The sequence below is a fragment of the Carcharodon carcharias genome, chromosome 20 (genome assembly GCF_017639515.1).
Source record: "Carcharodon carcharias isolate sCarCar2 chromosome 20, sCarCar2.pri, whole genome shotgun sequence".
Lineage (NCBI taxonomy): Eukaryota > Metazoa > Chordata > Chondrichthyes > Lamniformes > Lamnidae > Carcharodon > Carcharodon carcharias.
The window spans coordinates 5,308,712-5,334,909 of NC_054486.1; positions in this window are offsets into that span (position 1 = coordinate 5,308,712).

Consider the following 26,198-nt stretch of genomic DNA (forward strand, 5'->3'; position numbering starts at 1 on the left):
GAAGTCTAGCCACTGTTGATATGTAGGAAAACACAGAAGTACTTTACACACAAACAGGTCCACAAACATCCAAATGTGGAACAAAGCACAGGGAAAGTTGAGCTGGTTCATTGAGCTTGTCCCACCTTAGTGCAGTCAACTTCCTTATGCCATCATCCCTATTCCCCCCACCTCCTGTGATTTTCTGGGAGAGGTTAGAAAAAAGAGAGAAAACACTGGTAAATCCCTCTCTGACACCCAAAGGTGATCAAAGAAACTGCGAGAAACCATGGTGACCCACTGACTTTCTGTATGCCAAGATGTTAACTGCTGTCAGGAACCTGTTTGGTTCCCCTTTCAAATCTTGTCATGAAAGCACAATATCGACAATGTATTAAAAAGACCGTTATCTGCTCTTAGGGCTGATTCATCTGTACAGTCACATGATTCCCATAACAGTATGAAAGGTTTAACTTACAATCGCTACATTCCTGCCCCTTTAATTTTGTTTTACCTCTCTTATTTACAAAAATATATTAACCCATAACATATTCAAATATATATAATTCATGCAATTATAAATTAAATCTTGGAGGTGGTTTTCTGATTTGAATAGAGCAACTCAACTCTACAACTTGAGGCTCTTCCATTGGATCAACTTGACCAGGAACTGTAGCTTCAGGGACATCCCTAGATACTGGGAGTTCAGAATTATTTACTTCAACAGAGACATCCAGTGTGTCTATTCTTTGTCAACCTGGCACTTCAGGGGTCAAAGGTTCAACTTCAATTTCAGATGGAGTCACTGGTTGTTGGAGTGTCTCTCCATGTCTCTTAGATGGTCCAGATGTTTCCAAACAATCCGGTTTTCCACTTCCACTTGGAATGACAAAGGTCCTGTTTCAGAGACAATTATACCAGGAACCCATCTCTGTCCAGTTCCAAAAGTTCACACAAAAACTGTCTCTCCCACTGTAAATTACTGTGAACATCATGGGCTGAATTTTGCTGTCGGCGAGCAGGGGGTGGGGCCTGCTCGTTGACATGCAAAATGACGCGGGATGACTTCGGGGGTATCCCCCGATATCACCTGGTCCCATTTAAATCTTCAGGAAGGCGGGGACACTGCGAAAGCAATTGAGGCCATTGACAGGATCATTGAAACAATTAAAGAACCTGCCCATCCAACCTTAAGGTTGTTGGGTCGGCCAGGAGCTCTGGCAGGGAATAGAAAAAACATGAAACCTCACCCACCGGCGGGATGAGATTTCATGCAGAGATTTAAAAACTTTAATGACGTTTTAGTGAAATTTATTAACATGTCCCATCTCGTATGACATTGTCACATGAGGGGGACATGTTAGGGAATTTTTTTCTATTTTTAATCTTTTTCAAAGTGGAAGCGATCTCCCTGAGGCTGCACTTAGCTTCAGGGAGATGTGCGCTCTTTCATGCACATACGTGAAAGAGTGCACTATCGCTTTTGGGGAATCCTCCCCCCCCAAACAGGGAGCCCATAGCACTTACCACCGGATGTCACACGAGCTTTAATTGGCCCACCCACGTAAAATGGCGGCGGGGCCCGTTTCTCCGGCGGGGATTGGCTCCCCGCTCACCGGAGATTAGGTTGGCCTCGCCCACCCACCAGGCAGGAAATTCTGCCCCATGATTCATTTTCTGACGACTCTGGTTCTTCTCCACCTTCCCCTTTAAGTTAGGGAATACTAAGTTCAGTCTTGTACAAAGGCAGGGTTTCAGTAGCAATTCAGATGGTGTTGAACCCATGGTTGCATTAGGAGTCATGCGAGAATTGAAATGAAATCTTGAAATTTATGTTTCTAATGTTCTTTTGGGTAGTTTCTTCATGCCTGTTTTAAAGGTTTGTACTGCTCTTTCTGCTATTCCATTGGATGAGGAATGATACAGTGCTGCTCTGACGCATTTAATCCCATTTAGGTTCATAAATCTCTGGAATTCCACACCAGTGCAAGCAGTGCCATTATCTGACACAATAACTCCTGGTAGACGATGTATACTGAAACATTGGTGCGGCTTTTCAATGGTTGCACATGATGTAGGTGATTTCACTCCATACACATCCTTCCACTTATACTATGCATTGATAATCACTAAAAACATGGCCCCTAAAAATGGACCTACATAGTCTATACGTAGTCTAACCCAGGGTCAACCAAGCCACTTCCATGGATGCAGTGGAGCTGAAACAGCCAACTTCTCCTGTTGCTGACACTGGATACAGTGTTTCACTATTTTTTCTATATCACTGTCTATACCTGGTCACCAGATATAATTCCGTGCAAGCACCTTCATTTTCGAAATGCCAGGATGTACACTGTGAAGCTCTGTCAGTAGTGGCTCTCTTCCTTGCGAAGGGATGATGACTCTTGCTCCCCACAACAAGATACCATCTTGACAAGTTAATTCAGATTTACAGGCATATAATAATTTTAAATCTTCAGAGACTTGTGCATTTGACCATTCTTGCAATACTTGTTCTCAGACTCTTGATGAAATTGTGTCCTGGTTTGTCCAATTCTTTATCTGCTTCACACAGACCAGTGAGGAGTCCAGGAAATTCAACACAAGCACAGCTTCTTGAGGCACTGGGGCATGTGTAATACTATCTGGCAAAGGAAGACAACTGAGGGTGTGTGCATTCGCTATACATACACCTGGACGGTGCGTAAAAGTGTATTCATATGCCGAAAAATCCAAAAATCAACCAGGCAAAATCAAAGCCCATCTTTGAATTTAGCAGGGGCCATCAGTGGGATTTCCTTATCTTCACTAAAGAAACCCAACAGTGGCTTGACATCTGAAACTATGGTGAAATGTCAACCGTGTCAATATTGATGGAACTTCTTTACTCCAAATATTACAGATAAGCCATCTTTTTCAAGATGTAAGTAATCCTTTCTAGGTTGCAGAGAGGGTTCTGAAGACATATCCTACTGGCCTTTCAGATCCATCCTCCATCTTGTGTGACACTCCATAGGGAGATGCATCATAAGTGAGTATTAATCCCTCTGGTGGGTGATGGTGCACCAGCAGACCTGATGACTGTAAAAGCTTCTTAACTTCTATGAAGGCTTCTTCTTGTTGTACCTTCCAAGACCAACTGTGATTCTTCTTCAATAATAAGTGTAGCAAGGCTAACACTGTAGATAAATTAGGCAAGAAGCGACAGTAATAATTTACTATGCCAAAAAAGGCTTGACTTCAGTGACACTGGTAGGAGGGGGCACTTCCTTGATTGTCCTGGCTTTCTCCTCTACTGGATGCAACCCTTGAGCAGCCACTTGTTGACTAAAATAAGTAGCTTGGAAAATACACTTCTCTTTTTTCAAATGTACACCAGCCTCCAAAAATCCCTTTAGAACCTCCTCTAGTTTGGCCAAATGTTCTGCTTCCGTTGATCCTGTGATCAGGATATCATCCAGGTACACTACTACTCGGGGAAGTTCTTGCAATAGACTTTCCATGGTTCTTTGGAAAATCACACAGGCAGATGACACACCAAAGGGTAGGTGTGTATACTGGTATAGGCCCTTGTGCTTGTTGATGGTGACATACCCTTTAAATGTGCTGTCCAGCTCTAGCTATTGGTATGCATGGCCCATGTCCAGTTTAGTGTCGGCTCTTCTTCCTGGAAGTTTAGTGTACAGATCTTCAGTCCTTGGGATTGGATATTCATCTAATTTTGCAGACTTGTTCACAGTTAATTTGTAGTCTCTGCAGATGCGAATTGTTTGATCTGGTTTCATCACAGGGCCTATTCTGAAAACTGGACTGGCTAGTTTATTCCTAACTTCGCCAAGTGGCACAATTTGCATCCACCTTCTCCTTTAGGGTGTAAGGCACAGGTCTGACCTTAAAAAACCAGGGTGTTGCCTCAGAATCTACATATATGTTAGCCTGTGTGCTTTTCATCTTCCTCAACTCATCCCGGAATACTGTGTCATACTGTTTTAGCAACTCAGGAATTCCTTCTATTGTGACTTGAAAAATTTCTGACCAGTTGAGTTTAATTTCTTTCAACCAATCATAGCCCAGAAGGTTCGGTCCTTCACCTGTTACAAAAGTTACTGGCAGCTGGGCTGTCTGTTGCCTATCAGATACATGTACAGAGGCGATGCCTTTCATCTGTATTGCCTCTCCAGTGTACGCCTATAGCTGAGCCGTGGTTGGCTCCAGATTCAGAGGCTGGGTGCCTTCGTTGAGGTATTCAAAGATGTGTTTTCCTACCACTGTGATCAATGCTCCTGTGTCAACTTCCATGACTAGAGGCTTCCCATTTACTTGAAGGGTAACGGTTATTGGTTCAGTTTTCCTGGCCTTGACATTGTATTGGGAATAGATATCAGTATCAGCAGCTTCTGGTTCAGCTATACTGTGCACTTCAATCATCTTGGTCTGCTGTCTGATTGGTTGTCTCAATTATTGCTTTATAAAATGCTCTTTTCTGTGACAGTGATGGCACCCTGCCTCTCTAAATCTGCAGGTTTCTGGTACATGATTACCCCCGCATCGGTAACACTTTAATTTCTGAATTGTTGGTGAGCGCTTCCAGTATTTCTTTTTTGTTTTTTGCTTTTTGACTGTGTCCCACTTTGTGATTATCTCTTCCAGTTTTCGTACCGCACCCGGTAGCAGGTTCCCACCCTAACTCAATAACGACACAAGGTTGCACACTCTACAAAGTCCTGTGAGTCCCTCTCAGCACTCTCCATTGTTAGGTCTATCTCCATGGTGCACTTCAGACGTATACTAACCTCTGCAAGTAAATGGCGCTGAATGGCGTCATGTATACCGGACAACATGTCATTTAAAATATCACCGAAGTCACAGTGCTCCATTAACTGTTTTAACTTTACAATGTACGCTGTGATTGACTCACTCGGGCTCTTACTCTAGAGTTGAACTTGAATCTTTGCACGAACACCGATGGCTTAGGTTGAAAATGTACCTTCACAAAGTCTACCAGCTTGTTGAAGGATCTGGAACTTGATGCATTCGGGGCCGTGAGACTACCGATTAGATTATATGTTTTGCTTCTGTAGGCACTTTGAAGAATTGCTTTCTGTTTCTCCTCTGCTGTTATTTCATTCACCACAAAGTAGAAACTTAGGCACTCTATGTATTGACCAGTCTTCGATGGATGGTCTTCGATGGACTGGTCAATTCTGCTGAAGACTGGCATAACTGGTGAGTACATTTTTCTTTCTTCCCTTACTCACATTTGTGAGGTGAGATGCAGCATCGGAGTTATTTATCCTCGTCACCAATTGTTATATAAACTTGGTGTACCGGACAGGTTTCTTGTTAGAAGCATTAAGCCTTATTTACAGAGCTCCTGATGAAGCTACATGCTTATACCAAAACCATGACTAGAAAGCTCAGCCCCTTAACTTACCTGCTTTTAGGGCTGATTCGGCTGTACAGTCACATGATTCCCATAACAGTATGAAAGGTTTACAATCACTACACCCTCCTTAATCTATCTTGCTACAATAGCCTATCCACTAGGGCCAAGGTTAATCTCATTATTACTTTAAAGGCCTCAATTCTATCTACTTAAATCTGCACTTTTCCAAAGTAAAAAGCCCTAGACCACTGGTACTTAAAGGGCCTCAGAATAGGGACCCTCCTCTGAAACTTTTCCACGGCCTACTTATCCCATATCATCTGAGGAGATGATATGCATATCAAGTGCATCACATTATATTAGTCCATATTAAAAGATATCTGCTTGATGTGAACCCATTCCCCATTGCATCTAAGGTCCTCACATGTGCTATCTATGTAGTTAGCCACAAAGTTGTGGATAGTCTCCTTGACATTTTAATTCTGAAAGCTGATAAAAAAATATGATGCCCTTTATCTCTTAATCCAATCTCTGCAGGATTCTAATTGTGACCAGACCCATTGCAAAATCTTTACCTCCTGTCTAGGAAAAACCAACCAGTTCCTCTTCCAGCCTAAAATCTGCCCACTAATCCCACAACTCAACTTGTCCTTTGTGCTGCGCACTAGGGGTTGGCCACCCGGTGCAGATAGAGGATGAATGATCTCATCCATGCTGCCAGGGGAAGACAACCATCTCATCACTCTAAACTCACACACTCACAAGCCCATCACACATTCACTGGCATCTCACTCACTGCCAGCTCAAGGGACATCACCACTCACTCTCTCACACACACCCTCACACTTCCATCTGGCCTCATCTCCTCTGGAGACTGCCTCCTCAGCCCTCACCATTTTGAGGCCACTTGCACAGATCAACATGTGGCCCCTACACACATACCCTGGGATACCCCCCCTTCCCCAGTACAGCCCATGTTCTGCAGCCTCTTCCCTTGCCTGAGGCCACTTCTCCCCCTTCCCCAAGCAAGCCCAGGCCCTACAGCCATTGAAAAGCCACCCCCGGCTTAGGGCTGCTCTGGTAGGTAGAGATCTGCCCGTGACCCCCCCTAAAAGTGATGTGGTTCTGCCTGTGAAACCTGGCACTGATGACTGCAAAGCAAGGTAGGCAAACAAACCTCGAAGTCCCCAGCGTGGTGCAGGTCGCCAGGTCCACATCGCTTATGTACAGCGATGAAACATGTCGGTATGCAATCACACCAACGTGCCTGAAGGATCCAGCATGGGGGGGATGATTCTGGCAATCAGCACTTATAATGAGATGCTAAAGAACTGAAATTAGGTTCCCGGTGTGTGGCGGTGGGAAACTCGGCCCATCATTGACAGGTGGAGTGGACAATCACAAATTTTTGGCCTTCCCACCACATTGTCCAACCCCCTGCCCATCGTGACAGCCACTGCCAATGTGGCCTGAAAATGCCAGCAATGATGCAAGGAGATATATAGACAGGTTAAGTGAGTGGGCAACAAGGTGGCAGATGAAGTATAAGGAAGCATGAAGTTACTCACTTTGGTCATAAGAATGGAAAAGCAGAATCTTTTTTAAAATGTGAGAAACTTGTAAGTATTGATGCTCAAAAAGACTTGGGTAGTTCGTACAAGGAACGCAGAAAGTTAGCATGCAGGTGTGGCCAGCAATTAGGAAGACAAATGGCATGTTGGCCTTTATTGCCAGGGGATTGGAGTACAAGAATAAAGAAGTCTTGCTACAATTGTACATATAATCCTGGGCTTGGATTCCTTGGAATACTGTGTGCAGTTTTGGTCTCCATTTTAAAAAAAAGATACACTTGCATTGGAGGTGATACAGCAAAGGTTCACCAGATTGATGAGGGGATTGTCCTATGATGGGAGGCTGAGTAAATTGGGTGTTTTTATTCTCTGGGGTTTGGAAGAATGAGAGACAATCTCATTAAGCATTCAGTTTCTGAGGGGTCTTAATAGGGTAAACACTGAGAGAGTGTTTCCAATGATCAAGGAATCTAAAACAGTCTCAAGATAAGGGACTGATCATTTAGGATTGAGATGAGGAGAAATTAGTTCACTCAAAGGGCTGTGAATCTTTGGAGTTCTCTGCCCCATAGGCTTGTGGATGCTCCATGGTTGAATACGTTAAAGGCAGAATTTTACCCTTGGCGGGGAAGGTCAGGGGTGGGGGTGGGGGTGGTCAGGAAACCACCCACCTCCCACAATCGGCACCGCAATCGGGCCAATTAAGGCTTGCCCAGCGTGAAACGTGAGTGGCAGTGCTCAGGGCTGCCTGTGTGGGCGGAGTGTGGGGGTGGGAGAGAGGGTGGGCTGGCCCAGTGTGAACTTGGCACATGCGTGCGAGTGAGCACTGCATGATCTCCCTGAGGCAGCTCTGTGCCTCAGGGAGGTGAAGAGATATAAAAAAGAATTATTAAAAAATAAAAATGTAATAAAACAAGTCCCCTCATGTCAATCTGAGAAGGTATATGTTATTAATGAAAAATGAAAGTTTTTATTTTAGTTGTATTTGCTTTTGGAAACCTCATCCCGCCCGTGGATGAGGTTTCCAAAGAAATGCAAAGGCCGCTTGGCCTTTAGGTTAGGCGGGCAGTGTATACTTTGTGTTAATTGATAACTCCATGGCCTCAACAGGCCTTTTAATTGTCGGCCAACCAAACTATTGCACGATTGCGCGTTGACGTCGGTGCTCTTGGTCAATGTCAACAAGTGGCATTTCACGCTCAAGTGGGTCAGGCGTGTGCTCACCCTCCAAATGAAAATTTCTGCCCTAAAGGCTGGGATAGACAGATCTTTGGTCTCTCAGGGAATCAAGGGCTGTGGAAAGTGGGTAGGAAAATGGAGTTAAAGCCCAGGATTGGCAATGATCAGGTTGAATGGTGCAGCAGGTTCGATGGGCCATATGGTTCAGTCCTGCTCCTATTTCTTGCCTCCTTGTGGTTCTAATGATTCAGCTCCAATGGGGAACATCCTAAATATTCACAATCATGGCTGCCAGCGTTCTTAATCCACACAACCACTTAAGCAAAAGGCCAGAAATAAAATAACCTATTGGCATTGAGTTTGAAACAAATCTCTGCACATCAAAATAAAGTATCAACAAAACACAGAGAACATAAAATCAGGATTGATGATGATAATAGTAATGTGAGTAGGTTTGGATATATTGTTATCACTTGCTCTAAGGATCTCATTACTATAGCTCATTTCTTTTGGACCAATAATGAGCACCTCAAAGCTAGTAATCATAATGCCCCCCAAATTAAGTAGTTGCTAAATTCATGACATTTATAAGTTGATGAAATTGAAACAGTTGACATTTCCATAGTGTAAGGCTGAATATAGATCTGCCATTTAGAATTGGCAGAATGATAGATCTAATCACGAATACTGGACCTCTATTGATTTTTTTTTTGCAAAACACAATAAATCACCTTAATCGGCAAGAATATTATCTAATATTTTACAATATAATGTGCATATTATCATCTTCAAAATTGTCATGCCATTTGCAAACAACTTGCAACTTATTGTGGGTGTCACTTAAACAATTTTTAATATTTAATTTGAAAAAGTAATTTTCTAGATACCTAATTCTAAAGACTCCATCTCCCAGAAAATTGGAGCCAGGTCTATAGTAAGACCAGGGTTGTTCACTTTTCCAAACACTTGGGTCGATTTCAATAAGTTTTACCTTCATTTTTGTCATTCTTAGTAGTGGTATAAAATTGAAATGATTCCATTTTTTTGCATTAGCTCAGTTGAAATGGTTTCTTGGAAGAATCAGGAACACTGCCATTGAGCTGTGAAAACAAAATCTAGATCCTCGTTTAAAATATTTAGACATACCTTATCAGAATGCATAAGGATATCCACAATAACCTTCTGATGTAAAATTGGCATCCAATGATCTTTTCTAGCAGAACATTTTATAGTTAAACATTCTAGTTGGAGTTGCTGTGTTAGATTTTCTTCAGAAATCCTTCTCCAACATCATTGATAAATCTGAAGTAAAAGTACAAATAGACACCAGAGCAGTCATCATTGGTAAAGTGGACATTTTGCAAGGTGAATTATACAATGCTGGCTTTCAATTATCTGATCTTTGTCTTTGTGATTTTTTTTTTGCCAATGAATGAATATTTGAGAAACAATATTTACTTTCATGAAAGGGCATGTGCTGATATTAGAATATCGACCATACTAGTAAACATCAAAAGTAACTTGTCAGGTCATTGAATGAGTTAATATGTTTGTTAGGTCCTTTATTGTTCTATAAACACAAGTGTTTCATTCCTCTCCCAAGAGTACAGTCCACTGAATTATCTCAAGTAAAATTGGCAAACAACTCGTTGAAAATTGAAATATGTATTAATATGGAACAAATACAGCAAAGTTAGAAAATACACAGCAGAGTCCTGTCAAGCATTATAATAATGTTGCCTGTTTTGTTTTCCATAAATCACCATTTCCAGTGTGTTCATATATTCTCTTTACACAATACCGTGTTCTATCCTCTTCTATATATTATATACAAATCTGTTATAGCACATTTTCGGCCTTCAGAGGTGGATTTTCTGTTCTGCAGATATGCAACCTTCTTGCAATAACAGTAAACTGCTGTTGTGATTTCAAAAACAGAAAATGTTGGAAAAGCACAGCAGGTCTCACAGCATCCGTAGAGAGAGAAACAGAGTTAACGTTTCGAGGCCATATGACTTTTCTTCAGAGCTGAAGAGAAATAAAAATGTGATGAAATTTATACTGTTTAAGGGGAGTGGAGCAGGTGAAACTGGATAGAAGGCCACGATAGGTGGGGGCAAAGGAGAGATTGACAAAGATGTCATGAAAAAAAGGACAAAGGGGGTGTTAATGGTAGTGGTACTGGCTAAAGGAGGTGCTGATGGTGGCATTAAGGTCAGAAAGCAGAATGTGATAATAGGACAAGGGTAAGCACTCTGGAAAGAACAACATGAACAAGTAACAGAGGCCCTTGTGGGGGTGGGGTGGGGGTAGGGGATAGTAGTGGGAAAAAATATCGAAAAAAGGATAAAATGTGGGGTTAAAACAATGAATAAAAAGCATTTTCTGTTTTTGTTTCAGATTTCCAGCATCCGCAGTATTTTGCTTTTATCTTGCTGTGGTGATTTATTTGGACATCTTTGCATTCAACTTGAAGCCTTTAGTTAATTTCAGGGTATAATGGTATGGGCACCAAGGGAGAATAAGTTTTACTGGATTTCCCTCCACTTTGGACTCAAATGTGAAATAATAAATATGCAACAAAAGCAGATTTCTCAGGGACTCATTTGTTTGAATCTGTCAGTTTGCAATGCAAGCATAGAATAGCAAATGTTTAAACTAATACCAATTGGCCACTCTTTCCAAGTATAGTTAATTTCCCAATAGAAACTAGAAATTAAATCTGTTTTAATGCACAGTGCATAATAATATCGTAAACAAGGATGGCACAGAAACTTCTAGAACCACCTTGTGCAGTGACACAAACAATATGGTAAGGAATATTATAACGAGAAAGTTGCAGTGATATGTAAGGTGTTCATTTAACTTAGTAAGAATAAGTTGGAATCTCCGTTGGTATTTCTCCTGGCTGTAACATCAGTAGGAACCTTAGAGAAATAATCAAGGTTACAAAAGGGGAGATCAGGAGAACCCCCATGAAATTACTGGTGTATTTATTTATTTACTTCAATGAACTCTAAAATGAGCTGTTAGTGACCATAAAAATATTAATCTACCCTGAGATTTACAAGTTGCATAATTGATTTAAGTATCGCTAGGCTGAATAAAGCTGTGCTCATTGTCAGTTTGGCACACACCGCAATATTCAGCAAAATAAAAGATAGGATTATTCATGGCATTTGCCTTTGCAGCTGTAATTTAGAATGGTCTAGAATACACAAATATAACATTGACCTTGAAATTAGACTAGGTGGCAATTGGCCTATGAATGCTTAACACATTCATGTGAAATTACTTGGCCCATTAATCCTTTAATATGAATAGGTTGCACTTTCATTAAAATAACAATAGAGTACTTCCATAAGTACAAATGAAGGATTTGTATACTAATATTGCGCAGCCAAATTTAAGGCAAAGCATCAGGTGGGAGTTATTGTTAAGATCATCTCCAAGTTGTCTCAGCAGGTTATTTTTAATTTATCTGTTCACCAGACATGGACATCGCAGGCCAATGTTTATTGCCCATCCCTATTTGCCTTTGAGAAGGTCAGTCATGTATGTTTTTGTTTGTATTTATGTAACACCTTCACAACCACAGCCCATGCTAAAGTGCTTTGTAGATGACAAATTACAGCCGAAACAAGGCCTCCAATTTCCTTAAGGACAAAGTCTCACAAAATGCAATGAAATAATTTGTCAATAACCTGCTTTTCATGTAATGTTGATTGAAGGACCAATGCTGGTCAGGAACCTAGAGAACCCATTGGCTCTTCAACAAACAGAACCATGGGGGAGAACTTTCCCCCCATCGTGGCCGGGGTGGGGGGGGGGGGGGTGGTGGGGGGGTTGTGCCAGGAGTGGGCGTGGACCCAATCGGCGCCTCTGATCGAGTCCGCGCTGCCATTTTACGTGGGCAGGCCAGTTAAGGCCCGCCCAGCTGAGCGCTCCCCGTGTGGGTGGGGTGGAGGGTTTCCCTGAGTCGGGGCCTGCGCTCTCTCGTGCTTGCGCGCAGAACAATGCAGAAACCTCCCTGAGGCACGGAGCTGCCCCAGGGAGATTAGTTTAAGTTCCAAAAATTTTAATAAAGAGAAAAAAAAGGTTTTGAGACATGTACCCTCATGTGACGGTGTCACTGGAGCTGAGATATGTCAATGCACTTTAACAAAAAAAATTATTTAATTTATAAACCCTTCATGAAACCTCATCCCACCTGTGGATGGGGTTCCATGAAAAATGCAAAGGCCGCCTGGGCTCTTTGCCTGCCCGTCAAGCTTAAGGTTGGACGGGCAGCTTCCTCAATCGGCTTAATTAGTTCATTAATGGCCTTAACAGGCCTTTGAAATTTCGGCAGGCCACTCGCCAAATGAAAATCTTAATGACGCGCCCCCACCGAGCCGAAGATTCAGCCCATGGGATCTTTCACATCCGCCTGAGGGGGAAGACGGTTTAACTTTGGGCAGAGTTTATTCAGGGCAGCAGCAATCCTGACATCCACCAGCAAAACTGGTGACTCCCCCGCTGACCTGATGTGCAGGAGCCTCGGAGGGAATTGAATCCCTAGTTGGCAGCGGGAACCTTGCTGCTGAAGCTCCCAACTCAACGGGGGACATTTCATTGCTGCACCTCCCCCCAGTCAGGAGGAAATCCTGCCAATCAGAGGCCAGCAGCTCTCCATTACCAGCAGCACCACCAGGAGCATGGCTGCTGCTGGGTATTACTCATGGGCCTTCACCAAGGATCATCATTAGACCCCTGGAGAAAGGAGAAGTTAGAGCAGGATGGAGGGGCACGAGAGGGGGTCACCAGCAAGGATGAGGGGGGTTTGGGGTGACAAAGGAGAGGGCAGGGTTTTGGCTCCTAGGCTACCCCTCCCTTCCTGATGCCAGTCCCTTGATCAGGCACTGAGTGCCTTTGAAAGAGGGACACCCCTTCCCATCCCCTGAGTTTTCCTTCAGTATCTCCACATGGGGAATCACCCACCCGCTGCTATTTGAATACCATTAATTGCCTACTTAAGGGTATAAATTGGTGTCCGGCTGGGAAGGTCTGGAGTTAATCAGAGCAAGGCGGGAGGGGGCAAGGTCCTAACCCCACACCCTCCCACCTGACCAAAAGCCACCCCTACCCCCACCTCAGAATTTAGCTCCGGGGTTGGGGGGTGGGGAGGAGGCTGGGCTTAAATTCTGCCCATTGTATCCAAAATACAATTCCTCTGATAGTGCAGCACTCCCTAGAGTATTGCATTGAATTGACAGCCCAGGTTATAGGCATAAGTTTCTGTAATGATGCTCGCACCAAGAACCTTCTTATTTCTTCAAGTGTTTGATCACTACCAAGGTTGGCGTGAGTTCAATGTGAACCCTTTAAGTTTTGATGAAGAGTCATACAGACTCGAAACGTTAACTGTGTTCCTCTCCGCAGATGCTGTCAGACCTGCTGAGTTTTTCCAGCTCTTTTTATTTTTGAACTGGCCCATAGAAAGACTGCTGCTAGTTTTAATTTATCACTATCACACTAACTTTAATGATTACACTCTTACCCTAAAGGCAAAGTGACAGGTTATCCTGTTAACTGTGCTTGGGCCTATTGCACCAACTGTCCATTAAAGTAAAACACCTTTGGCCACAAGTCCTTCAGGCAGTGCTCTGCATGTCGTGTTTTTGAGGCCCTCCATGAAAAGGAGATGGGCGATCCTGTTGGATGGTTCCATGAACAGGCTGCCTGTCATTTGACAGGATGCCTCATCACCAGAACTTTCAAACAAGCACCAAGATGTAGCTTGGATGGTGGTGTGAAAGGCCCTCCCCGTCAGATCCTTCCTACATGCCCGGAGTCAGTCCCCCTCCTCTCAATGCTGCTAGTGCTGCTGGTGCTGTTCCTCCTGCTGCTGCTCCTGCTGCTGGTGCTGCTCCTGCTGGCGCTCCTGCTGGTGCTGTTCCTCCTGCTGGTGCTGTTCCTCCTGCTGGTGCTGCTCCTGCTGCTGCTCCTGCTGGTGCTGCTCCTGCTGCTGCTCCTGCTGCTGGTGCTGCTCCTGCTGGTGCTGGTCCTGCTGATGCTGTTCCTCCTGCTGGTGCTGCTCCTGCTGGTGCTGGTCCTGCTGGTGCTGTTCCTCCTGCTGGTGCTGGTCCTGCTGGTGCTGCTGCTGGTGCTGCTCCTGCTGGTGCTGCTGCTGGTGCTGCTCCTGCTGGTCTGCTGCTGGTGCTGTTCCTCCTGCTGCTGCTCCTGCTGGTGCTGCTCCTGCTAGTGCTGCTGCTGGTGCTGCTCCTGCTAGTGCTGCTGCTGGTGCGGCTCCTGCTGGTGCTGCTGCTGGTGCTGCTCCTGCTGGTGCTGCTGCTGGTGCTGCTGCTGGTGCTGCTCCTGCTGGTGCTGGTCCTGCTGGTGCTGCTGCTGGTGCTGCTCCTGCTGGTGCTGGTCCTGCTGGTGCTGCTGCTAGTGCTGCTCCAGCTGGTGGTGTTGTTCCTCTTGTTTGTCATCATGTCGAAACCAGAGCTGTATTACCATCTCGTGCTGTTGTGAAAGCTGAGAGCTGGGAGGTCCAGATCAAAGGCAAAACATTCCAAGATAGCAGAAATCATCTCAGTGCAATAAAAGCGCCCTCTCTGAACAAGTCCTGTAAAAAATCCTTTCCCTTAGGCAAAAAAGCTGTTGTCAGATCTGTGTATTTAAAGTCTATCCACCAATTACTCAGCCCTGTCAACTCTTGCTGTCCTATCCTGTTGCTTAACCTGGCAAGTTCCAGGAATCTCAGGAAACGAGAGTGCTCACATCTGAAGGCAGAATCCAGAGCTAAAGCTCGTTGCTATTTAATAAATCAGGCCTGCCTATCCAATAGACATTCTAATAAACACACTCGAGTTAAATGCAGATATCGGTGGATTCCTGCAGCTTCCCAACACACTGGCAGTTTCTGGGTTTTTTTTAAGCTGCTGTCTGTACAGAAACTCACCTTCCCTGACAGGTTAAAGTTCAGCTCTTTGTTACTGAATTGAATGAGTCAGTCAAACTGTGATTGTTTTCCCCCATCTTGAACAATAGACTAATAGGTATTAAGCAAAAGTTGCCAAAGGAAATGATAGAAAAGTAGATAACTTTTTAACACCCCTTTACTTTCCTCCCGGGGTTTTGCTGGCAGCCAAGTCCAGGAGATGAATCTTTAATTCCTGGAGACTCCAGGATATTCTGAAATGGTTGGCAGCCCTTGCTCCTGCCTCTGATTCCTTTCCTAATATGGAGCATTGGTACAGCATTGGAAGCAACTCCTGCCAATCCTGTTAGTTGTGGGAAGCTACATGAGAGCCTTAATAAAGAGATCCACGTGCTCTCAATGGAGATTGGGGGGAAGGTGATTATGAAAACTTTGATACTGAAAAATTTTTACAGCTGTTTATCGTCACCAGTACAAGTTTCACCACTTACAGGTTGGTGATTCTTGATGGTCATTTTTCCATGTACAGAAAAGGATGTATTTACATAGTTTATGGAAGCCCTTTAGCTTCAAACTGTGAAGAATAATGATTCTTAGAATAACAGTAGTATAACTCATGAATAAAATCTTTGAGACCCTCGCACACAGCATGTGGCTTAAGATAAGCTGGGCAGCATTTGGATTTAGCATTGTAGCTGATCAATGCCACTTTGCAGCACTGGAATTCAAATTAGACTAAGATTATAAATGAAACTAAGCAGCATAAATGTACCTTTTGATTAAATATTGAAATTATTTGTCTTCAGCAAGCAATGATCAGACTGTATCATAGATCCAAAAATAAAATGTGAATTAATGCCTCAATGTGGTTCCAGTCATGGTGGTAATTATGATAAATTCACACATTGTATGATTTTGATTCCACTCGATAAGTTTTGCCAAAGTACGTTCAAAGATGAGATTTGAACCCCATATCTGATCCAATGCCAGGGCTGCCACAATCTGTTTGCAGATCATTGTTCACTCAGAGTCCCACTTCACCTTCTGTAATTTTTGTGTATTGTACTGATTAAGACTAACACATGCTCAGATGTAGGCAGCCATTATTGAACAACTTTACTTACACCTCCCCAACAGACAAGGCAGCAGAGAGGACATTATAACAGAATGCTAACAAGGACCAGTTGCCAGCCATTTGAATTTATCACTGGGCAGCTGAATTTCCAAAGCTTTGTGAAAACCCATGGCTAAATGGAGGCAGGAGTTGATGGTTAAATAATTAAATACTTTTGAGAGCACTATTTGTGGGCCAGAGGAGCAGGCATGTTTCCTGTCAAGCAAATCTTCTGCTGCAAGTTTGCAGCATAGCCACAGTGATGAGAGAGTTTCTTTAATTTGAGAATGTAATCTGCAGCTTTTTTACTTGGCTCCTGCTTCCTTTCATGGAATTCAACTCTTAGTGCAATCTCATTTTTAGTCATGCCAGAAAAAGAGTCCTGAGTTTCATTAATTTCAGCATATTCCATCGAAATGGGGTCTTTCAGACAATATTGGTTAAAAACCACACCAAAAGTACCCGGCCCCATTAAGGTCAGGAAAACATTTACTTTATCCTCATCTTCTATTTATCCACTTTCAGCCAAATATGAAGCCTTTGTTCATAATTATACCAGTCCTCTTTATTAGGGTTGAATTCCCCCATAGTCCCCAAATGTGTCTACAGTGTCATTTTCTTCAATTACACGCTGTGCTGGCTCACTGTGTACCTGAATATGATGTGCACATACTGAGGAATCTTTCAAATTACTCAAATGTTCTCAAAATCAACTTTAGAAGCTCCACTAAGTGTGTCACAATGTTCTTCAATCCTTGATTTGTCAAATTAAATATGAAAAATAATTTTATTCCAGCCAAGTCACCACCTTTCTTTTCTGTATATTACTGAGTAAGTCTGACACATGTTCAGCTGCAGGCAGCCATTATTGAGCAACTGTATTTACACCTCTTCAGTAGAGAGGGCAGTAGAGAGGGCAATATAACAAAATGCACAGATCTTGCAATATACTACAGAAATCATCCTCCATATCTTCATTATCTCAAGGATTGATGTGTCAATGATCTCCTTGCTGCCACTCCTCCATAAGCTTCAGCTAATTTCAAACTCTACAGCCAAAGAAATTCTCAGATTTAAGTCCTGGGTACTCATCACCCCTTTCTTGCCAAGTTCTCCATGTCACAGTTGGACAACAACACTCCCAACACTAGAGATCCTTGGTTTTCAAACATTCCACTCCACCCCGATCTGAGAAATCTTCTCCAACCCTACGGCCCAGCCTAAACCTTGTATTCTTTCGAGCCTGGGTTAGTGCTTGTTTCTCACACTGTCTCCTCCACCATCAGAAGGAGATTGCCCAGTTATTGTTCTTCTGTGCTGTGGAATTTTGCTCTGAAATCTTACTTGGTCACTTTATCAAAAACTCCTTCTTAACATATCCCTCCAAACCCACCCCCAAATTCATTCAGTCCCTACTCTGGATTTTCCCTAATTCTCCCACCCTTGTAGGAAGTTTTCAGGTGTTTCTCTATGTGAGGATCAGTTTGCAAAGAAAAATGCTGTTGTGTTTGAACTTAATTTTCACCATTCATTTCTATACAAGTAAATTGCCCAAAAGAACAAGCTGTGTTACTTTTATGGTTTGTTTCAGTTGTAATGTTCTACTGTGAATCTATGACCTTTAACCCTTCTGTCCTGTGGCATGTACCATGAAGCCACTGTTAACTACTTTTAGTCTGAGAACAAAAGAATGAAATAAATGTTCTTCCTTAAATCTAAATGATCTAAGTAGTTGATCAGCTAATGCTATTCCAAATCAACATCAGTGTATAGGGACGCAGTTAAACTATTGTTAGCATTGTGTAAGTCAAGAGCATGCCATTAAAAACCTTTCATTGGTACTAGAAGAATACAAAAAGGGAGGGGTGAAAATTAAGGAGAAATTGAAAATTAATTGATAACAGTAAAAACCTATTATCAAAGTCTTTACTTTACCATCACATTTTTATGGTTGTTTATTTAAGGGCACAGTGAAGAGTTTATTTAAATGCTTTCTACTGGCTACTTGTGTATAGAGATTAAAGCATTTCTTTACACTGCTGGCAATGTGGAATAGCCTCCCAGCAGGCGTGGATGAGGCTGAACTGATGAAGTCCTTGACAGAGAAACTGGGTAGCTCGTTAGGAATTGCAATGGCTCTGATGGTTACAGGGTTTAGTCCAGATTGAGGTGGTCAAACACTGCACATACAATCATTCTTGTGGTGATAGGGGAGGAGGTGGGTGAGGTGAAAGAGAAGGGCGTGGTCAGCAGAGGATATCAGGCCAGGACTGAAAGTGAGATATAATGATGCATGGATTCTGGAACTTTTCCCGATTATTAACCATTTGAGATATGAGGTGAAGCTTGAGAGGAAAATGGTGACATTGGACATACTGGCTGGAATTTTCCAGCCCCTCACACTGGCGGGATCTTCTGGTCCCATCAATCTGAACGGAGATTTCAATGGCTCATCAGCCCCACTACAGGGGAACCCACCATGGGAAGGGGGGTGGGAGGGGGCTGGAAGGTTCCAGCCACAATTTGCAAAGTTCTCCACCCACTGGGATTTTTCTCATGTCATTTCTCCATCTATTGTTGACTAACTGATAAATAATGATTACTATAACTAGCCAGCAACTCCATTAACATTGTATCAGGCAGGAGGAAAACTGGATCTTAATTTTTTTCATCCAGCAATTCCTATTTCCCTATCATTGGGGAATTGGAGGCTTCTAGACCAAGCTTTTCCTTAGGAAATTAAATGGATGGAATTAAATCCTGATGAGGTGGAAGGATGGGACCTGTTTAGTCAGAAGGCATTATCTCATTCCATAATTCATTATATTTCATAAAACACATGACCATGAAGGCTTTTAATGGCCTAGATAACTGGGACTAATGTTTCTACACTTTTTGAGTGCTCAGCTATTTGAAATGAAAAGCACGGCTGTAAGTTTTAACTTTGTGCCATCAGATGCGGCGGAGTCCATTGGAATAACCATAAAAGAATTGAAATTCCTGCTTCTGGCAAGGATTTTTCATAAGTATGTGAAACAGTGCATTTCTAGTTCTGAATTAAACACAGAAGAGATGCTTACCTGGGAAAGAAAGAGGAGGAAAGTTTGTGAAGTAGCAATTACTATCCAATAAGTGTATTGATTTATAATGGAGTTTGACTTTCCTTTAAACAATGAACTGTCAACTGAATCATTCCAATGTCTTTAGATTCTTCAAAGTGTTAATCACAGTGCATGCCTGCATCATCTTTCAGTCTGCTTCAGCTACATTTTCATATGAAAATCATGCCTTAAAGAGATAAGAAGAGTCATATGGACTCAAAACATTAACCCTGTTTCTCTCTCCCCGGATGTTGCCAGACCTGCTGAGTTTTTCCAGCATTTTCTGTGTTTATTTCAGATTTCCAGCATATGCAGTGTTCTGCTTCTACTTTAAGCAGGTAGTGTCATCACAGTAAAATACGTGCAACGTGCTTTACTGATGTCATAACAATCTGCTCACAGCACTACAAATGTACTTTTTAAATCAAAATGAGCAACATGGAAAAATGAAAAGGGAAACTTGTTGAGACAATACTTGTTAGAGAATTCTGCTTTCTGTCATAGCCCAAAAGTTGCGTTTTACCTCACAGCCCAAATAATGATGGTGATCAAATCCTCACTCTATCTAAAGGAAATGGACCAGTGGATTAGGGTGGCTCTTTGTGCTGGATTTCCTGAGTTTCCGTGACATTTATAAGTGTTGCAATTGGCAGCAGGTTCATAATTGCTTTTATTATTTATAGTAATAAAGCTGTATCCTCCTAAACAGTTACATGTTTTCCCTTATCCGATTTCCTTTACTGCAGACTCCAATGATAAGTACCAGTGGAAGCAAAACAAATCAGGTGACAGTTAGACAGCAGGAGAAGGGAGATTGAGCAGAATTTTCCATTTATGAGACTAGGTCCGGTGGCTGGTGATTTTGGCAATGCTTACCTCACCGGCTAGAATAGCGAGAACTCACGTCCGATTCTGCACTTGGAAGCTCATTAATTATGTGCAGGCGAGCATCAGTGTGAATCATTTGGCAGGTTGGGAGCTGATTCAGCTGGTAAAGTCAAAGATCCAGGCACCATGTTTAAACACCAGTCCAACACGTTCATGACACTCCCTCCAGCCCACCTGCCTTCAGAACATGTGCAGAGATGTCTTCCAGCCACAAGAAGAAGGCCAAAAGCCTCAAGAAGGAGGCAGCACCCTGCTTCACCCACCAGGCCCTCCAGGCCTTGATCAGGGGAGTGCAGGTGCACAGGCAAGTGCTCTATCCCAGGGATGGCTCCAAGAAGCATAAACGCATCATGTCTCCGGCCTGGGAGGCTAACGCAGAGCAAGTCAGCGCACTGGCAACCACACCTGAAACTCCATCCAGTGCAGGAAGAGGATGAATGATCTCATCTGCTTCGCCAGGGTAAGTCACCCTTCAACACCCTCCAATATCAAACTCTCATCATGGTATCATGCACTCAAACAGATCCTCTCTTCAGGGATCTCACACAACCATGAGTGGGAGACACATATCAACACTCATTCTCTCAGCGAGACCTTCACACCACCACCATCCCATCTATCATATTGCTCACACTCCATCCTCTGGCCCTTCTGGGGACAGCTCACCACACCCAGAGGCCATGCATCTCATCCAACCTCAGCTCCATCCCTTCTCATCACAGGCCTTTCTTACTTCCTCGTACAGGCCAAACTGGCACACAACAGGCACGAGAGGTTGCAGACCTCTCTGGTCTGGCTCTCAGGTAGTGACAGCTGACATTATCGCCCTCAGTGAGTTTGAGGAGGCTGCAGCCGAGCAGGTTGGGGAGGACAGGGATCACTCCTGTGGGGAAGGGGAGATCAGCCTCTCCCACCAACCTAGTATGGATCACAGCTCCATCACTTCATCAAACCCTGACATTCACAGTGAGTCACCTGCAGTCCTATCCAGCTCATGCTCATCAACTGAAACACTCTTTTCTATTTTCTAGGCACCAGGATATTTTTGATTTTCTAGGCACCCACAAGGCATTGAGCACTAGTTCGGGCCCAGTTGAAGTGCTAGTTTCTGAAATTGGAGTTCTGCCTGACTACCACTGCACGGTGGTGTCCTTGTGGACAGTGGTCTCAGCCACTGGGTACAGAAGACCCCTGCACTCTACCTGCAGGACAGGTCACTGTCTGAAAGCGGAGGTCTGCATGAGTACCACAGCGCTGTGGTTTTCCTCGGGACAATGTAGGCAAAGAGAAGGAGCAAACCAACCCTACAGCCCCCAGCGGTGTGGGATTCACTTCAACAAGGCTGGTGCAGAGCTATGGCAGGAAAGCTGCACTCACTATGGCAGAGTCTGTTGCACTCACCTCGAAGTTATGAGTGAGCTGAGGGCCGACTCGTGCAGGCTGCTCCTTTTCAAACGGGTGTGAGGCTGAGGTAATTTCCCGTCGGCGTGACACAAGATCAGAAGGTGTGACGAGATTCCAGTGAGCAGTTGTTTTAATGAGCATACGTGAGATGTTTATGAATGTGCCACCAGTCGGCGATCACCGACCTGCTATAAACCCGCCAGCGGAAGAATTGCAAATTGTTTTGAAGCTGGTGGATTTGTGATTTTTTTTTGCATGTCGCTGGATTCTCTGCACTCACCACCACGAAACCCCCACCAGGGGCAGGACAGGGAGACTCTGCCCGCTGACCTTATTCTTATACCATTAAGATATAACCTTGACCTGCATTTTATGATTCGTACCAAATGAACTGCGCTCTAGTCACTTACAGTTACCCACAGACTCTCTGTAATTAGAAAAATGAAACAGAGCAACCACCCTCCCCCACACCCCCCTCCCCTTGGGGATCTGGGACCTGTATTAACAACAAGGAATGGTGCGTCTCCTTAACCAATCAGGCTGATTACTGAGGTGTGAGAGGGAAGATTTTAACCTGGAGGAGTGAGTGAGAGTAGCTCATGGATTTGGGAGCAGGTGGCACTGTCAAATTCAACAAAATAATACAAGTGTGTCAGGAGGCTTGCTGGAATTGACCACGTTAAACTTTCGATTTAACATGCGTGTGTTAGACTGTTGCACACAAATCCTTTGGGGAGAGTGGGTTGTCTCCCCAAAGATATGTGAGGATCTCACAATTGGAACAATGTGCCAACACAATTTGTGGTTTTACAGCACATCTACATGCAGCTTTCTTATTGAAAGCAGGGCAAGAACACAATGGCAGTTGAGGAGCTGATTAAAAATATGAGTAAGAGTAGCGGATGAGTAGATAGGAATGTGAGGAAATGCAGAGCATGAGACAGCTAGGTGCACTTGCATGGTGAGCGGGTATGCTGGAGGAGACTTGAGAAGGCAGAGTGAGGGGTGGGGTGAAGCTCAGAGCAGGATATGGGTGATTGTGTAATTTTACTCACCTGCCTGACCTGGCGAGGTCATTAAAGCATTTCTGGCACTGAATCCAGCAGCGTGGCATAATGTTCTGGCTGCTGACCTCCAGGGCCAACTCCAGCCATACTTTATTTGTGGTAGCAACAGGTTTCTTCCTGTCATTACTGAGGAAGAGTATCTCTGTCTAGCTCCTCAAATCCCCAAAACATCACATTAAGAGGGTGTCACTGGAGCATGCCCCAGCCTTTAGGTGCCCTGAATCCATGGTCACACCTTGCTTTCTCATGCTTCCAAATTCCATCTTTGGATTGTCCCTCTAAATACTAGAGTTGACATTGAATCGTGCTGGCTGCTGTTTAACTGATGTCATACCAGAAGTAAAATGATAATGAACCGGTTACATTAAAATACCACTGAGGGATGCACTGATTGGGTTTCCCACACGCCATCTGAGCCCCGGCTCCCAACCACCTCCAAGTTAACATCGGCGAAACAGAAAGTGTAACATCAAATATGTGATTCAACCTAATATTGCCCAGAAAACAAACCAAAGCGAGGAAAAGAATGATGGGGTTAAGAGAGAAAAATGACTCCGAAAAAAACTTCAAGTTTTATGTTTTCAATATTTTTAAATCTCCAACAATAATTAAAATCCAATTGAATGAGACTGCCTACTTGTAAAAGTTAATTTTCAGTGCCAGAGATGTTGTTTGGCAGTAATCAAGACTTGCCATGTCTGTTAAAATTCACTTACACTGGAATGGACAAGGCCTAACTTTTTCTGGCAAGTTTATTTGGTATCTGTTACTTAAGTAATGCAACTTCAGGCTGTTGCATGTGTTTGGTTACACAGTTTCTCAGTAAGGTACAAGAGTAGTGAATTTTGTGGTGGAACAAGTTAACTCAGACAACAACATTTCGATTTCCAAGTTTAACTGCTTTTGTGTGGAGTCACTTTGTGATTTACTCTTTAATATCAGAGGGCACTGATAACTTTACCATTATTCATATCATAAAATCCAGACCTAGGTGCTTTCGTTAATTGGGTTCTATACTGAAAGCTGAAACTACTGTAAATGTACAGCACATCCATCAGCACCTAGAGGTACCTTCATAGTTTGAGGGAATTTTAATCCTCTCCCCAATTGCCTTAGCATGACAGGGTCAGAGGTGGGGGTGGGCGGTGGGTGGGGTGTGGAGGGATGATTGGGGTGGATAAAAATAGCAAATATGTGAAAATCGACCAAGTCCATTGAAAATGCTTCTACTTCCAGTTTACCTGTGGTGGGTTTCAGGCCATTAGGAAAATTCACCTTTGAAGAGTGGGTCCTTCATTAGAATATGCTAATAAGGCCCAGGTTCCAGCCATTTGAATTTAACACTGGGCAGTTGAGTTTCCAAGGCTTTGTGAAACTCAGTGGCTAAATGGAGGCAGGAGAGGATGGTTAAAGAGTTAAGTACCTTTGAGAGCCCTGTTTGTGAGCCACAGGAGCAGGTATGTTGCCTGTCAAGCAAATCTTCTGTTGCACGTTGCCACTCTCCCCATTATCAACATCACTCCACCATCTCTCTCTCCCCACGAAATGCCTCCCTCTCAGCTTTCTGCCACTCTCCCCATGATCTACCTCCCTCCCCATGATCTACTTCTCTCCCTGTGATCTGCCTCTCGCCCTGCAACCTACGTCTTTTCCAGTGAGACCTGGCGATCCAGCCTGCCCCTCGCTATGTTTTGATCTTTCCCTCTCACACTCCCTCCTTGTTGCCAACTCCAAGCTGCCAAGCCATTCCCTAACCTTTGCAATCACCAGTGTAAGCTCCAGCGGTCCCTAGCTGTGACTCTCCACCGCAGTCTTTCCCGTGGCGGCCAGTTAGTCTCTCAATCTGACCGCCTGCGAGGCAGGAAATGGAATTTTAAAAATTCAAATGAAGTTCTGCTGTTAAAGTACAGGAATTTCTGGGAATTCACGCACCACCCACACACCCCAGCCTCAACCAACAACCTCTCTCCCCCTGCCAACCCCCATTAATATCAGGGTCATACTTTTGACTAACCCATCATTAAAATTGGTTTACTGTATTTGTATTTGTGTATTTTCATTTTAATTTGTACAGTTCATGGTCCATTTTTTAAAAGTTCAACTGAGAGAAGCCCTTTGTAACAGATTGTGAAAAACAAATCAGTGTGAGGTTAATATTGGTTTTACAATGTGCCCAAATGGAAAGGCAATAAAAGCCAACTCCAAAATGTTGGTCTTTTATTAAGCAAGCAAGCAACATACTTATGAGTTAAAAAAAACTCACACAAGATGAGTTTCAATTTAATGCACTGTTAGATCATAACCACACAAAAGAACAGGAGCAGGAGAGTTTCATTTAAGTGATAAATTAACAATGCATTTAACTATTCATTTTATTATTACAATAATGGATTTTTTGATTCCCCAAATAGGTAATTAAAGCATGATGATATTAAGAACTGCCAAATCAGCACCTAAGCTAACTGTCTATGTTATGGAAGCTACAGAGGACAGATGCCACATTTCATGATAACTGCTTGACTTCCAGAACAATGTGTTTTCAGCTAATTGATGGAGATCATGTTATAAAACACTGTAAGACTATATTTTATACTGAATGAAAGGCAATAATCCGCCCTGTGTTGTTACTTGATGGCTAATATATGTTTCAGTGATGTCAGGTGCAAAAAGTAGAAGCATTTGGTTCTAAATTGACACAGTACATTGAGGATCAGTGAGTATTTTTGTTTCATGTAGTTTCTTGCAGTAATTTTTATTATTCATTTAATTTTTACAGGTTTATGGTTAATATTATTGCCTTGAACAATGAAAGACCATTAATTTTTATGTTTTCGTTAAGTTATTTTTAACTGAATTATGTGAAGATAACCTCAATTTGGAAGGCGGAAGTTGGATTTCTCAAAACTGTTGACTCCAGTATCCATTGTCATTGGAATAGCAAAGATTTTGAGGGATTATTTGTTGTAATGACATACTCATGAGTTTCAGGGCAATCCTCTCTGGTGTTCTTGTTTCTGTGACGCATACATATAATACTTTTATTAAGCATTTCATTGCTCAATGTTTCTGTAGATCAGAGAAGCATTTTAAAGCCTGTTGATCTTCAGTGCTGGGATTGGCTGGGGATTGGACCGAAAGCACTAAATCAATGTTTTCAGTTTCCGTGATAACTAAATAGAATGTTTAAATGACTGACAGTTTCAGTACTACAAATGTTGATTAGTATAATATGATGACAAGGTGGAAACTGCAATGTTATTAATTGAATTGACAGATAATGTCGGACAGGAACATGAAGTGCAGAAGAGCTAGTAAATTTTCAAGTTCAGCGTTACCCCGATAAGACATCCTGTTGAAGGTGACAGGACCTCATTGTCAAGAGTCATATTGTTAACCTGATTTCTGACAACCTAACTACATTAAAACTCACATTCAGAAATATCACACAGACTTTTGAGAATGACCTACGGTTTTCCAGAAAAATATTTTATATAATTTAAAATCTGTCAGGCAGTTGGAAAAGCCTGAATGAATCCTTCAAGATCCTGTAGGGTTTTGAATAGGATCTCCTTTATTTCAATAAA